Genomic DNA, 14851 nt, shown 5'->3' with positions numbered 1-14851 from the left:
ATATCTTCATCTCTGTGAGTAACCGAAACCACACACGAAAACACGACCGTGACGTGACAGACAACTAGTTGTTTGTGCGTTTCGTCGAAGATGGGGTTGATAAGGACCGTCACATTGGCGAAATTTCGCGGGCAAAAAGGAACTATTGGCTACTGAAGCACAGCTCACACTCAGTTACTTTCAACCATGTTCAGCTTTCTGCGTGACCAACTTGAACCTCTTGTGAATTCTGTATTTGGAAATGTTTACCCTCACGCGATATTCGATGGTGAATGTTCACACACCTTTAGTGTTGAAAAGTGTGAGTTCGGTTATCAACCTTATTTTTAACATAAAAGGAGCGCGCGTCCTTTTCTAGCCTAATGTGTCTCTTCCGGTGTCATTGTTTCCAGTTATTGTTAGCCGTACAAATTAGCTTATGTTGTTTGATTTGGCAAACTGTTATTTCTTGCCATATTATTATTATTATTATTATTATTATTATTATTATTATTATTATTATTAATGTATTGTCAGAATTATAACACTGGTTTGTAGGGCAAATGTAGCCTACCATTACTGCATTTTGTTATTCTTCTAGTTCAGGATGGGCACCTCTGTTCTGCTCTCCGTCCACTGTTCTGCAGTTTATCTCCAATTCTAATTGAACACACTTGAAAAATCTAAGCTTAGTCCTGGGATGGCTTGAGAGTCAAGGCCCTGTTCACACCAAGACTAACTGTAACTAGTATATTAGCGTCCACATCAATGCATGATAATCGTTCTGGGCCGTGTTTCTCAAAAGCCTAGTTGATCATAGAACAATTGTCTCCAATGGTCTCTACAATCAACTTAGGCTTACAATGCTTTTGGGAAACGCAGCAATGTTTGTGCGCTGCAGTTTTGTGTCTGCCGCTTTAAAATAATACAGGACTGACAACCATATGTGGCCAAAAACAATTATGTGGATCAACTTAAAATAGTTTAATTGAAACACCTTAATTATACCATATCAATTTAACTTAAAAAAGCTAAGATAATGAGAATAAATTGTGTTGATCAATTTCACTAATTTCACAATAAAATCAAGTCTCACTTGAAGGAGTTATAATGTTTAGAATTTTGTGGTTACCACTGAAGAGGGCTGTTTGTGCTTAGTCTGTGGGCAGTCAGTGAGCAGCAACTTTACTAATGCCAGTCCAGTCTTTCATTGTTCATTATATAAAATGGAGATGTACATCATTTTAACACAGACCAGTGTCATTGCTCTCTCAGTTTTCTAAAATCCTTGAAAAGTGGTTTGCTCAAAAACTAAATATTTTTTTAGAAAAACATAAATGAATTACTGAAAAACAATATGGCTTTAGAGCAAAAAGATCAACTGCTTTGGCATTAATTGAACTCATAAAAAAATTACATCTGCAACTGAGAATAAGCAACACACAGTGGGGGTCTTCATCGACTTAAGCAAAGCATTCGACACCATAAATCACAGTCTGCTATTGTCAAAATCATACAACTATGGCATTAGGGGTCCAGCTCATCAATGGCTCAAAAGTTATCTCAACAATCGACAGCAGTTTGTTCAAATTAATAGTCAAAGATCTGAGTTAAAAGATATAATATGTGGAGTTCCACAAGGGTCCGTTTTAGGCCCATTACCTTTTATTTTGTTCATTAATGACCTCTGCGAAGTGTCTAAAGTATTACAGTTCTTGATGTTTGCCGATGATACCAACATTTTTTATTCTGGAAATAATCTGTCAGAAATTACAGAAAATATAAGTTCAGAAATGGGAAAAGTTAAGAAATGGTTTGACAAAAACAAATTAGGCTATGTTTAAATTGGGAGAAAACAAAATACATGATTTTTGGTAATGTACGAATAGCAATTGAAGGAACTGAAATTGATAGAGTTAATGAGATAAAAATTGTAGGTGTTATTTTGGATGATAAATTGAATTGGAAAGATCACATAGTTTATAAAAAGTTTGTAAAAGTATTGGGGTCTTGTATAAAGTCAAAGATGTTTTAGACTATTCTTCGTTGCATATGTTGTACAATTCCCTAATACTCCCATATTTTGGATACTGCACAGAAGTCTGGGGTAATACATACCCTAGTAACACAAAATCTCAGCTTTTGTTACAGAAAAAAGCATTAAGGATTATCAACAAGACAGGCTACAGAGAACACACTAATAGTTTATTTGTAAATTCTAGACTTCTAAAATTCAAAGATTTGGTTGATTTGAAGATTTTGATTTTTATGTGGAAAGCTAAGAGAGTTTTGCCTATGGTTTTACAAAATGTATTTACTCTTGTATCAGAGGAAGATGGCCATAGAAGGCAATATCATTTTAAAACTCTTTTCGCACGTACTACACAAAAACAGATGTGTTTGTCTATTTACGGAGTTAAACTGTGGAACACCTTGGACTATGAACTGAATAAATTGTTGATCAATTTCACTAATTTCACAATAAAATCAAGTCTCACAGGATTTTCATGAGATAATTATTATAGTAGCCTGCATGCTTTACAAGGGTCTGCGTAGGGGAGTAAATTTGGGATTAATTGTTATTTTATGCGTTTTTCAGTAAAGTGAAATACATGTTAGTGTTTAATGTCCGGTGGACATTTGAAGGAGTTATAATGTTTTGAATTTTGTGGTTACCACTGAAGAGGGCCGTTTGTGCTTAGTCTGTGGGCAGTCAATGAGCAGCAACTTTACTAATGCCAGTCCAGTCTTTCCTTGTTCATTATACATTACGTACAATAATGAATGAAGCTGTATGGTTAAATAGGAGAAAAATAATTAAACCTCAGTAACTTAATCAATTGGACCAACATAAGGAAATTTAACTTGACAAATGCAATAAAGTTAAGTTAAACATACTAGAGTACATTAATTTGACCTAAAGCAACTACATTTTGTTAACCCAATTAAACTATTTTAGTTTAAAATAACTAACTTTATTCAATAATTTTTTTTGAATGTACTAACTGACTATCTAACATAAATCCTCAACTATTCACCATAGTCAGAGTGAACGGATGGAAACAAGGCTGTGATGGATGTGCATGTACTTTGCAGTGGCGTCATCATGCAATTTTTCGAAACTCACAATATTCAAAACTCTTTAGCGGATTTTGTTTACTGAAGGTTTTTGGAAAGATGTTTCATCAGTTGAACAATCGATATGCTGTCAAACAACAGTACAGCACTGAACACACTGACGGCCTACACAGTACTTATATCCCTCCTCGTTTAATATCCTGTCAGAAATGAAACGCTGCATGACTAAAGACTTTTCCCAAACTGGGGGTCTTGAGTTGATAAAAAGCTAGTAAGTCATAAAAATGAATCATTTAAATAAATAATTTAAAAATAAAACATTTTAAATACGATTCTGTGCACTATACTGTAGTACTGTATACAAGTTATTGATGGATGTATATGCCTTCTCTTAAAGTTGGCATTAAAAGAAAATTCACCCTTTTTATCTGTTTTACTCTTTCATTGTTTGAAGTGTTTTCACTTCAGCAATAGTCTTATTTAGGGGGTAATGACTGTCAGGATATACACACTGAGCAAGAGGGGAGTAAATCCAAACAAACTTTATTGGATCACACAGTGGGTGCAGGAAACAAACAGTAGATCTTGGTTGTGGCAGTTGATGGATGGTAGAAGGATGTTAATGAAGGACTTTGTCTTACAGATGGTGATGGTTGTCAGTCCGGGAGAGCACACACCTCATTATTGTGGCGGAGTATGGTGAGCAGGTTGGTAATGCTGGGAAGAACAACACACTAGGAAAAACACAAGGGAGAATCACAGGTAAGTTATCTGGAGATAATTCACAGGCATATGAAATCAGAAGATTGCAGTAATGAGTATGTATCATTGATCAAGGCCAGATGCTGAGGGAACTGAGGTGTGTGCTCTTATGAAGTGGTGATTTGCAGAGATCAGATGTAGGTAATGGCTGAGTGAGGGCAGGTGAGGAATGATGGGAAATGTAAGGGGCTTTCGCACCGGAACTTAGTTCTAGGAACTAGCCACCAGAGTGGTTCCATGAGAACTAATGGTTATGCATAGAAAGTAGACATTATATGAATAGGTATTAGTGTATTCCGTGTGGTTGATGTCTAGTGTCGCTAGTTGAGCAAAAATACATAATCATGTTTGGCTTGGTCTCCTCAAAGTTGCTTTGGGTTTTCACCTTATCATAAAGGTTAAGAGGCACATCTATCACTGTTTCCCATGCTCGTAGAGTCAGTTTCTGGAGTAAATATATAGGCTATAATCTGCTTTTTTAAAAATGGCGGGTGCTGGTGTTTCACGTGCGTTCGCAATATACGTGGATGTATTTTATTTATACATCCACATTATTAAGGCAAACAACAAATTATATAAGACCGTACCGCTCAAAAGGTTAAGGGGCGGCTCCTTTAAGGCTTGTTCGTAAATGTCCTCTGTTATGATTGGCTAAAGTCATTGCATAGGAAACAGTATCAACACCCACTTGCTATTCCACTCGAGTAAGTGTTTTGAAAACATTATGCATATAAAACCGTAATTTATAGACAAAGCATTATGAAATCGTTTACTTACAGTTTGTGATGCAGCTGCTGTCAGATCCAATACAGTCGGCTGCTTCATCCTTTCAACAGAAGTTTCTTTGCGAACTCTATATTACACTACAGTTCTCTGAACAAACATATAATCCTCCGACACAATCCAGAATTCCATTATAATAAACCATCCACTTGTTCCTGACACTGGTATCCTTCTGAAGTCTGTACAGAGATGTAAACGAGCTGTTTAAACTGAATGCTTAAAAGTGGACGTTCCTTTACTCTTCTATTCATTCCTCCATTTTGCCTTTTGTCAGCAGACTCAAGCACATGGAGTAAACTGAACAGCATATGTATACTGTATCCAGTGTAGACAGCATCAGTGATTATAATGGTTTCTATTTGCTTTTGACGCGATGCTTGCATCTTGCCATTAAGCGACTGATCACCAGAGTCTATGGTACCCTGGAAATCCAGAGTTCTCGCGAGAGCACAATTTGAATTTGCTCAGCGAGTTTGCTCTGGCATTGAGTAATGATGCTCATTAACTATGCCCTTGTAGCCGAGCTGCACCAATCACATCGGTGTATCTGATATAGGCGGGCCAGAGGCGAGATGACGACAGCGCTGCTTTGGCCGCTATAAAGAATGAGTTAGACTTGGCTTTTTATCTAAAAGTGGAACAGAAGACGGCGCTCGAATCTTCCTTTGCAAGAAGGACGTTTTTGCTGTTTTTTTCCGATCGGATACGGCAAGAGTCTAATCTACCAGTGAGCTCCGCTGGTAGCTAAGCGTATGGGGCTCTGGATACGTCACCCGTGTATTGTTGTGATTGGTCGTAGTGTTATCCAATTGCGTGCAGTGAGATTTTCAAATGCATGCTTTGTTTATAATGTTTTAAGCTTTGAAACTTGCAGGATGTTTTAATGGTACATAGACCTCTTACATGTGAAAAGATGTCATGACTCTGATAGTTGGATATTACTATTATATATGGATATTAAACAGTAGATATTTCAAAAGGTGTTTAAAATCATGACTGAAATGCCATATTGACCAATCAGCATCCAGGATTGGAACCATCTATTAAAAAAAAAGTAAATAAAAATAAAAAGCGCATGACATCGAAAATTGAAAGAAATATTACAGAAAAATGCTTATATTTTATTGCATGTTTAGCTAATTTCAGACAAGCATCCTAAACTATTCACTGACATGTTTTTATCCATTTTCTTGTCTCCTCTTAAACTGCAAAAATGGGGCTGGACCGGGTCATGACCTTCAGATTAATAATTAAAGCTGAACTTTAATAGACTTTGGTAAGAGTGAGAGGAGAGCGGAGGGATTGAAGCATCAATCTCTGCAGGATTTGGTTTCAGGGTGGCGTGAAAGTCAGGAAGAAGGAATAGGTAGACACAAAGGGCATGTTCAGAAATGCCAATAAATGAATGATGAACGATTTTACCCTGATTAGAAATATTGCGATTTTTCACTGCTGTCAGTGGAATAAAGGCATCAGCAACATTGCACTAGTTACTGGCTTTTTCATAATTGAGACTTTAGCTGCTAGCTGTGCCCACAGCTCATCATTAATCAAATGGGCTAAAGCTACAACACTGTGACAGCTTCAGACGGCATTAGATGAAGAAAGTGCTTTTCAGGTAGCCAGGCAAACATTACAAGTCATTTATCCACCACTGAAGTACTTAATTGTTTTCCCTCAGCATTATCTATTTATCTATTTCTACTTTTTTTTTTTTTCCTGGCTTCAGCATAGTTAATATTACCTTTCATCCAGTTCCATTAGGCAGAATCAAGTCGCCTGGATCATTTATATTCCCATGACTGAACGTGTGTTGATGAAAAGCCTGGCTATTTAGTTTGCTTTGATAAGTATAAATGCCATTTTTATTTCATGAAAGCTCAGAGGAAAATTCTATTCCATTGCTTAGAGGCTGCTCTATCCGTATAATACTTGAGTATAATGGAGCTTGTTTCATTTAAGTATCAACTTTGCCTCTCTTAAAATTCTTTAGGAAACAAAGTTCTTTTATTTTTTCATGGGTTAAGGTTTATAAAATGAGCTGATTTTTGTTAGTTTTCTTGTCATGTAAATGTGCACTATATCTCTGAGAAACAATTAATAACCCTCAATGACTGTACACTATGTCTGGGTTCTCAGAGACCCAAATACTTTGTGTGTTCATAATGAATTATTTGATCTTCAAGTTTATTTTAATATGTCCATCTGACCTAATCAATTCCTAGTATGTACATATCATTTTAGCATTTTTTTTATTTTATTTCGAAGAAGCTTTATCCTCAGTGTTACCACAAAGTAAGCATGCATTTTCAAAATGGTAACTGCAGTTTAATATAACAGTCTTATCAGTTATCATAAGATTAGGAATGGAAAATAAGTATCAAACTAATACTTTGTGTGATTTTCCACAAATGAAATTTGAAATGATAATTTATTCAGTTTTGGAAACTATTTTTCATGTCCCTGTCCCCAGCTTCAGTGTTTCTGAGTAATACCATCCGCGCTGGTCTCCCTTAGGTCCTTGCTATACTGTGCCGTACCATGGAGAGAGACCAAATATTATGTCATATCATTGCTGGTGTTCTGTACGTCTGTCTGTTTCATTTATCAAATATTATCTTACGAATACAAACATATAGTAGATTTCATTATACCGTACTCAAAAGTATTTACAATACATAAGGTCTTTACAAAGTTGTTGACCATCAAACATTTATGGGCGGAATAGCTTGAATGGCAAATCCCATTATGGAAGTTAAGGATGTTCATTAATTATCTGGTTTAATTGGATGGAGGCAGGCGTAGAGCATCTTGTCGAGTGGTCATTGCCAGTTTCAGTGTTCCATTAGAAAGCAGCATGTCCCCCAAGTCCCTGTATTACACTGTGCTTTATTGATTAATGACTATAATTTATTATAGAGAGGAGGGCTGTGCATCCACTTAAATGTACAATTAATCAATGCTCCGTCATATTATGTGCTGAGGTAAAGGTTTAGCGGTCACTACGGAAAAGGAGACGTCAAAACGTGCGGTTATATGGCCCGCGCGGCTGCACGGTGACTTAACAGTGACTTAAGACTCTTTCATTGTGTTAATGCTACCTGTCCCATGTGACAAATACTCTCTTCAGAAATTGAATATAACTGCTGTTGATGGATTTACCGCCATATCGTGGGTCTATCACTCAGTCAAGCCAGCAGAATAATGCAGCACCCTGTGCACCCCGCAAAACCATCTATTAAATGAAAAAGTGCCCAAAGGTTCAAATACATCATTGTTAAATCAACAGTATTATATTAAGCAGGGAACGGATGTAAGGAACCCAGGGCAATAGGAGGATAAATTTCAACTTTCTGAAATCCATTCAAAGTCATTATTTCCCAGAGAAGCGTGACATATATGACATGTTAAATCCAGCTTTATAAAAGCCATAATTGATCATAAATTTTAGTGGCATGCCTCAAGAGTACTATGGCTGTTTCCGTAGCAGACATTCCAAAGCGTCAAGAATACAATAGAGAATAGATAACTTTGAAATATTTTTAAATTAATTTAGGCCTGTTGTGATTGTTGATGACTGTGGTTATTCAATCTACGCATAATCATTTTAGATAGCCGCAATAATTGTGCAGTTTCAATTTAATTCGCATTTGCCATCCAAATAAGCAAAATGTAGGCGCTTCAATACCCATGCGCAATATATCATGTTTTTCTTTTCCGGTTTGGTAGGGAGGTTTGGTATATTATATTATATTATATTATATTATATTATATTATATTATATTATATTATATTATATTATATTATATTATATTATGGGCCTATTTTATTAATTTAATTCCAAGTTTAAACAGTAAACTTTTGACATGAACAATACAGGATTAAATCGTTAATCGCAATTATTTGTATGACAATCAATCATCAGCTCATGATCGTGACAGGCCTAAATACATTCAAGGTCATTGTACAAATCAGGTGCCATTTGCGTCCCTCATACACACATGACATGCAAAACTAATATCAACATTGAATAGCTGAAGCCATTTTTTATTAGTAACTGTAACAAAAATTGTTACTGGATTTGTGTGTTGTATAATTTTTTATTTAGTTGACAATGCATTATTAGAAGTTGTGTCCCTATTGTCAGTCTTTTGCCATTTTAAATCAATTAATATTCAACACATCAAAAACCTTTATCATAATGACATCATCATCCTTTCAAGACTAGATGTAAAGGTCTTTATCTTATGTTTTGTGTTTCAGCATAATGGAGGATATTGAAATGTCATAAATTAATCTTTTTAAAGCATTTTTAACATTGAAACACATTATTCTATAACTCTTACAAAAAATGCACTTCCTTCAGTGCTTTGATAATGTAAAAAAAAAACAAAAAAAAAACACCTTGTCAACCTGGAAAAAGCACCTGTTTCATACAATGACCCTTAAAACGATACATGCTACAGACCAGCGACTCTGCAGTCTACAAGCTGCAAGCAAGACCCTTGTCACTCAAACATGCATGCCTGAAAACAATTAGTCCTGTTGTGGGGTGAGAGGTCTTCAGAGAGATCTAAAGGGACATTCCCCGTGGGACCTTCAGAGCAGTGACATGGGGGCAGTGGGAACAGGCGCAGAAATCACAGGGGACTTGCAACTTCTCACCAAACTCCTTCCTGTACAAGATATTTTAGAACATATTTTGCCCACTTAACTGCAGAAAATGATGATAGAGGCTTTCAGCAGTATTTCACCGTATTTTATTTTCTGATTCTTATTTTTCTCCAAAAATTGTCTGGAGACTGGGTGATGATTATGAATAATCAATACTGCCATGAACAACCATAAGGGTTATGGTTGTTCAGACCCCATAGTTTCATATAGTTTTGCAGCATATTAAAACTTTCAAATCATTGACAACTTATTTTCTGAAATGTACAAGATAATGTCTATAAAATCATGGAAGCTGTAGTTTTACTGTTGTGAGGCGTTGCTTTGTCTAATGTGGACCTTTATTTTATTATGTCCTAAAACAAATTAATATTACTTGATCTTTTGAAATAAAAAGATCAAATGTAATATGTAAAATATATTTCAAAACTTAAATCTTAGAATAAGAATATATATATATATATATATATATATATATATATATATATATATATATATATATATATATATATATATATATATTCTTATTCTAAGATTTGATTTTCACAATGGGGTGTTAAGAATGAAGTAGGCTAGATTGTCGTAAACACCAGAATATTACCCTATTATTCTAAATGCGTTCATTTCAGCCCCTTTAGCACCAAACATTGCAAAAAATTAATAATAAAAAACATAAACCAGTATGACTTTCTTCTATGCAACACAAAAGTAAATATTTTGAATAATGTACTGGTCCCTTTTCATGTGATTATTATAATTATATATATATATATATATATATATATATATATATATATATATATATATATATATATATATATATATATATTAGGGGTGTAACGGTACGTGTATTCGTACCGAACCGTTTCGGTACAGGGCTTTCGGTTCGGTGCACGTGTGTACCGAATGACTGAATGCAATATTTTGTGTGCGGAACATAGGTACATGTTCGTGTTTCCACACGAACATATTAAGTGGCGGAAGTCTCCGCGTTCAGCGCAAATCCCGCCCTGCAGCTGATTCTAATGTTTTTTCCTATTAGACATTCTCTGGTTTTACACGTGTTTTACCCGTCGTCACTGTAACAATGAAATAGACTGCATGGCGAAAAAAAGCTTTTCCGCTTCGTGTGCGCCGCCGCACTCTCCGTTCCGTGGCGCGCGCGCGCGCGTGTGTGTGTGTGTGTGTGTGTGTGTGTGTGTCGACGACCCGCTGCGCTCTCTGCTCAATGTTCGAGTCCGTGTTTGCGCTGCGCGTTCTGCTCTGTCGTTAACGGCCCAAACACTCCAATCATGTACCGATCACGCACTGGAAAAGCAAAGTCCGCTCAAATAAGGTGAAATTTCTCAGTAGTAACTTAGATTTCTGTTTGCTGAGCTGGTATAGTCATGCTGGCAACAATGGTAAAATGACCTGCTCTGATCACATGCTCTGGTAATAATAGCTTTGTACTATAGCTTTGGACTATATTTTATTTTGATAATTATTAAAAAAGTGGAAAAAAAAAATCTTAAATTTATAATGTTGATTGATTATTGAAAAATAATAATACATTAATATATTTGTTTAATATTATTTTAATATAGGGCTATTTTCTGTTCCTGCACTGTAATCATAGTTATTTATTTATATTTTTCATTATATTTTATGTGATATTGGTTTGAGACTGAGAGTATTTTATTTAGTGGAGAACTTTGCAGCAGTATTTTATTTCTTATTCTTTTTTAATTTTATATCTATTTTATTATATTTTATTAAAAAGTGTTTAAAAAAAAGTGTAAACAAATTGTTACAAAAAGTTTATAGTAATAAACAACCTGCAGTTTAATGTTTGCATTTCTTTCCCTTACTGTACCGAAAATAAACCGAACCGTGACTTTAAAACCGAGGTACGTACCGAACCGTGATTTTTGTGTACCGTTACACCCCTAATATATATATATATATATATATATATATATATATATATATATATATATATCATGGTCGAAGATATTCTTCTTAATATGACTAATATTGCATGACCCCTGCACGTGAATAACACACCAGTTATGTCTTTATGCTTCATGGCTTTCCTTTATTTTTACATTCAAACAGCTTCTGTGTTTTTGGACTTTATGGTGGAAGAGTTTAGAGCAGAAAAGCACTGCTCTGAGATCATCAGGGGCATCTTCAATCGTCCGCAATAGTCTGGCAGGACTGGTGGATACCTTGTTAGATTGAGGTGCTCAATCAAGGCAGCTGTAGAGTGCCAAGTCTGTGCAGAGAGAAAGAGTGGTGATTACAAGGCTATGGGCGCGCAGAGCAGGGGAAACGGACTAGCTCTCCGCAGGTGGCCCTCTGACATTCAAGCCTGCATTTTCTGAATCAGTCTTGAGTGATTAGGGCAGCGACAGGCAAAGGACAGATCAAACAATTATTTCCTCTCTTCCACCTTTTTTTTTCTTGGCCTCATGAAAGCGGCAGGTCATTTTTTCCTCTCCTTTCACTCTTATCTTTCTCCACATATGACTTCTGCTTTTCTTTAAAAGTCAAAAGAATCTTTGGTGGTTAAAGCTGCCATATTGACCATTTTGTTGACAAGCATTTTAATAAGATCAAGACAACAGTGTAGAATTGAAATGAAATCACAGATTTGAAGAAAATTAGACACCGTTAAAGGAATAGTTCACCCAAAAATTTGAATTCTGTTAGCATTTATTCACCCTCATTTTGAATAACACCCACACAAAAGAAGATATTTTGATCATATATGCATGGAGCCCCATAAAAAAAAAAAAAAAAAAAAAAACAGAAACATTTCATACGAAACCTTCAGCTAGTTTCCTTAACTAGATTTCTAATTATTTTCCCCCGCCCCTGACAGCATCCTGTAGAACAGGGTTTCCCAAACAGTTTCACAATGTCCAGTTTTGCAATGTCGCAGCAACCACTCTGAAAATGTAAATAAGTTGAATTTAACTCCGATTAGTGGAATTAAGCAACATAACAAAAAATAATCAATCAAGAAAAAGTGAAACTGCTAGAAACCTTGAACTGAAAGGAGAAACAATCCATTTCGATTTTGTAGCGTTATGTAAGCCGAAACCACAATGGTTAAAATGGAGAGCGTCATGCAATGCTGAAATTTCAATATGCTGTAAACATCATTTCACAGCCCATAATGCAGGCAGTGTAGAATCCAGCACAAGAGGGCAGCATTCAAACCCACAGCTGCTTTAGCCACGATATCCACCTGAAACAACAACCATAAAAACAGCAGTCAAGCTGTAGGTTTCACTCTCTCTCCATGGCTTCATGTGGAGCTGTGGAGGCATACATCCAGAACCTGCTCTCTTTACCTCGGCCTTCACACTGCTGTCTACCACTGATTCACATCACAGAACGCAGCTCAGGCTTGCCTGGCCACTGACAATGTTGTCCGGCACTACAGCAGGGACTCCCTTTTGATGTGGTCTTAAGACGTTTTCATTTCTTCCAGGGAAACCTGGCAAGACCTTGCAATTTAGGGGGAGCCCTTGTAAAAGTTTTAGAGACACATTTTTGGCTGATAGAATATACTAGAAATGGCTTAGTTTTGTGAAATAGCTAAACGCATTGTTTCAATATCAAAATTTAATTGTGTTTGGTCTCTTCTGTTTTGCATCTGTTTAATCATATTGCCTTCTTGACATTGCAAAAACAGTGTTGTGTATGATAATGTCATGACAACACAACCTGAATGCTTACAAAAAAGAAAAGAAACTACTTAAGTTTCCCCTCGGAGGGATTTCAGTCTTTGCAATCTTGTTGCTATACACATTTTTTTTATTTAAAAGCATCATTAATGCTGTAGTTTTAATATAATACATACCAGTATGGGACAATTAGAGGTTTATTTAGGGCTATGCGCCAGAGCTGCAAGCTAATGATACCTGGAGCTAAAAGCATACAACAGGGGGCAATAAACCTGGGATCAATTTATATGTACTGTAGCTTCAGTGAGTCAACAACTAGGGAACATCTTAACAAACTATAAAACAACATGCAATATATGTAAAATCAATTTTGGCTAGTTGAAGTGGGATCATGTGTATTGGTAGGGACTGAATAAGTAGTATTTCCAGGGCAGTTCTTAGGACAGTGCAACCGGTGCGATTGCACAGTCACATGCCCTGTTTATACCTGGTATATTAAGATGCGTTTTGGTCGATCGGATCACAAGTAGATGAGGTAGATACATTTACACCTCGTGTTTTAATCTGTCTCTTTTGTCCACTTTCAACCACTTCTGTCCTGATTTCTGTGAGGGGAGGGTCTATGGTCGGGTAAATGTATGGGTTTTTGTCAGAGCTTTTGATCTAAAGGACAAAATAAGCTGTGGAAAAACATACAGAGAACAGCAGTTTTCGTTTCTGCTCTGACAGCTGCAAGACCGAACACTCTGATTGCTTGTTAGAAATTTCGAAATGGTGAGAGAACATTGTGCTTGCTAAGTTTTTTGTTGAACCAAACTTTGGTCACCAGACAACAAAGTTGGCGTGCTTCCCACAATGTTTACGTATTATGAGACGGGTTTTTGCGGCCGTTCGAGCGCATTAGACCACATGAGCGTAGACACATGACACCATAGACACATGAGCGTCTACACTACGAAAAGCAATCCTGTCGAATTTTTGACTAGCCTACCTCTGGAAGTGGTCGAAAGTGGACAAGCTCAAAATGTTTTAGACCCCGTTTACACCTGTAATTACCACCGCCCACTTGTGATCCGATCGATCCAAAATGTATCTTATTACCGAGTGTAAATAGGGCCTCAGCTGCTCTTAGTAAGTTTCAAGTTTTTGACCAAAGACACCAAATACCAAATTTATTATGTGTGTGCTCAATGCAGATGAAAGGTGAGGGAATTGTTCAAACAAGACCCAAGGGGAAAAATGAAAATGAAAGGTAGGTAGTCTTTTTTTTATATATTATTATTATTACACAGTCATATAGCATTAATCTTTTTGTGTGCTCCAAAGTCCAGCTTCAAAACCAGCCTGGTGCTTCAAAGGCAAAGGATTAGAGTCTTTATCCCATAATTAATATGGTGGAGGGGAGAGTGACAGCACCTGAGGACGGGCCAAAGTGGCCAGCTTCATGCTGAGGCCACAGAGAGCCTGCTTACCCACAGTGCAACGCAGCCCAAACCCATCAGCCAACACACAATAACCCACGTCTCCTTCTGTCTCTATTGATGGAGCATAATCTATTTCACAAGCCTTTTCTCCTTTTTCATTTAATGGACGCTGAAATACACGCTTCTGATTGTGAAGCACAAATGAAAGATATAGCCTCCTTTTCACTGTCCTGGTCGCCCTTGAAATGTATCCTGGGAAATTCTTGACATGTTTTTTGGCCTTTAACCCTACCAGGTCATTTTCATTTCCCACCAACTGTTAAGCAAAATAGGCAGGTCCTCTTCTGGCCCTCTCTCAGCTTCTCTCGCTCACTCTTGCCTCCCACTCTCTCTTATCTGGCATGGAGATGCTGTCTGGGGCCACCATGCTTTTATGACAAAACATAGCTAATTCTGTGATTTTAAATAATTCATTGA

Source organism: Squalius cephalus (assembly GCF_949319135.1).
Source record: "Squalius cephalus genome assembly, chromosome: 25".
NCBI classification, from domain to species: domain Eukaryota; kingdom Metazoa; phylum Chordata; class Actinopteri; order Cypriniformes; family Leuciscidae; genus Squalius; species Squalius cephalus.
The sequence above is the reverse complement of the archived record's forward strand: the minus strand, read 5'-3'. Positions refer to the sequence as shown.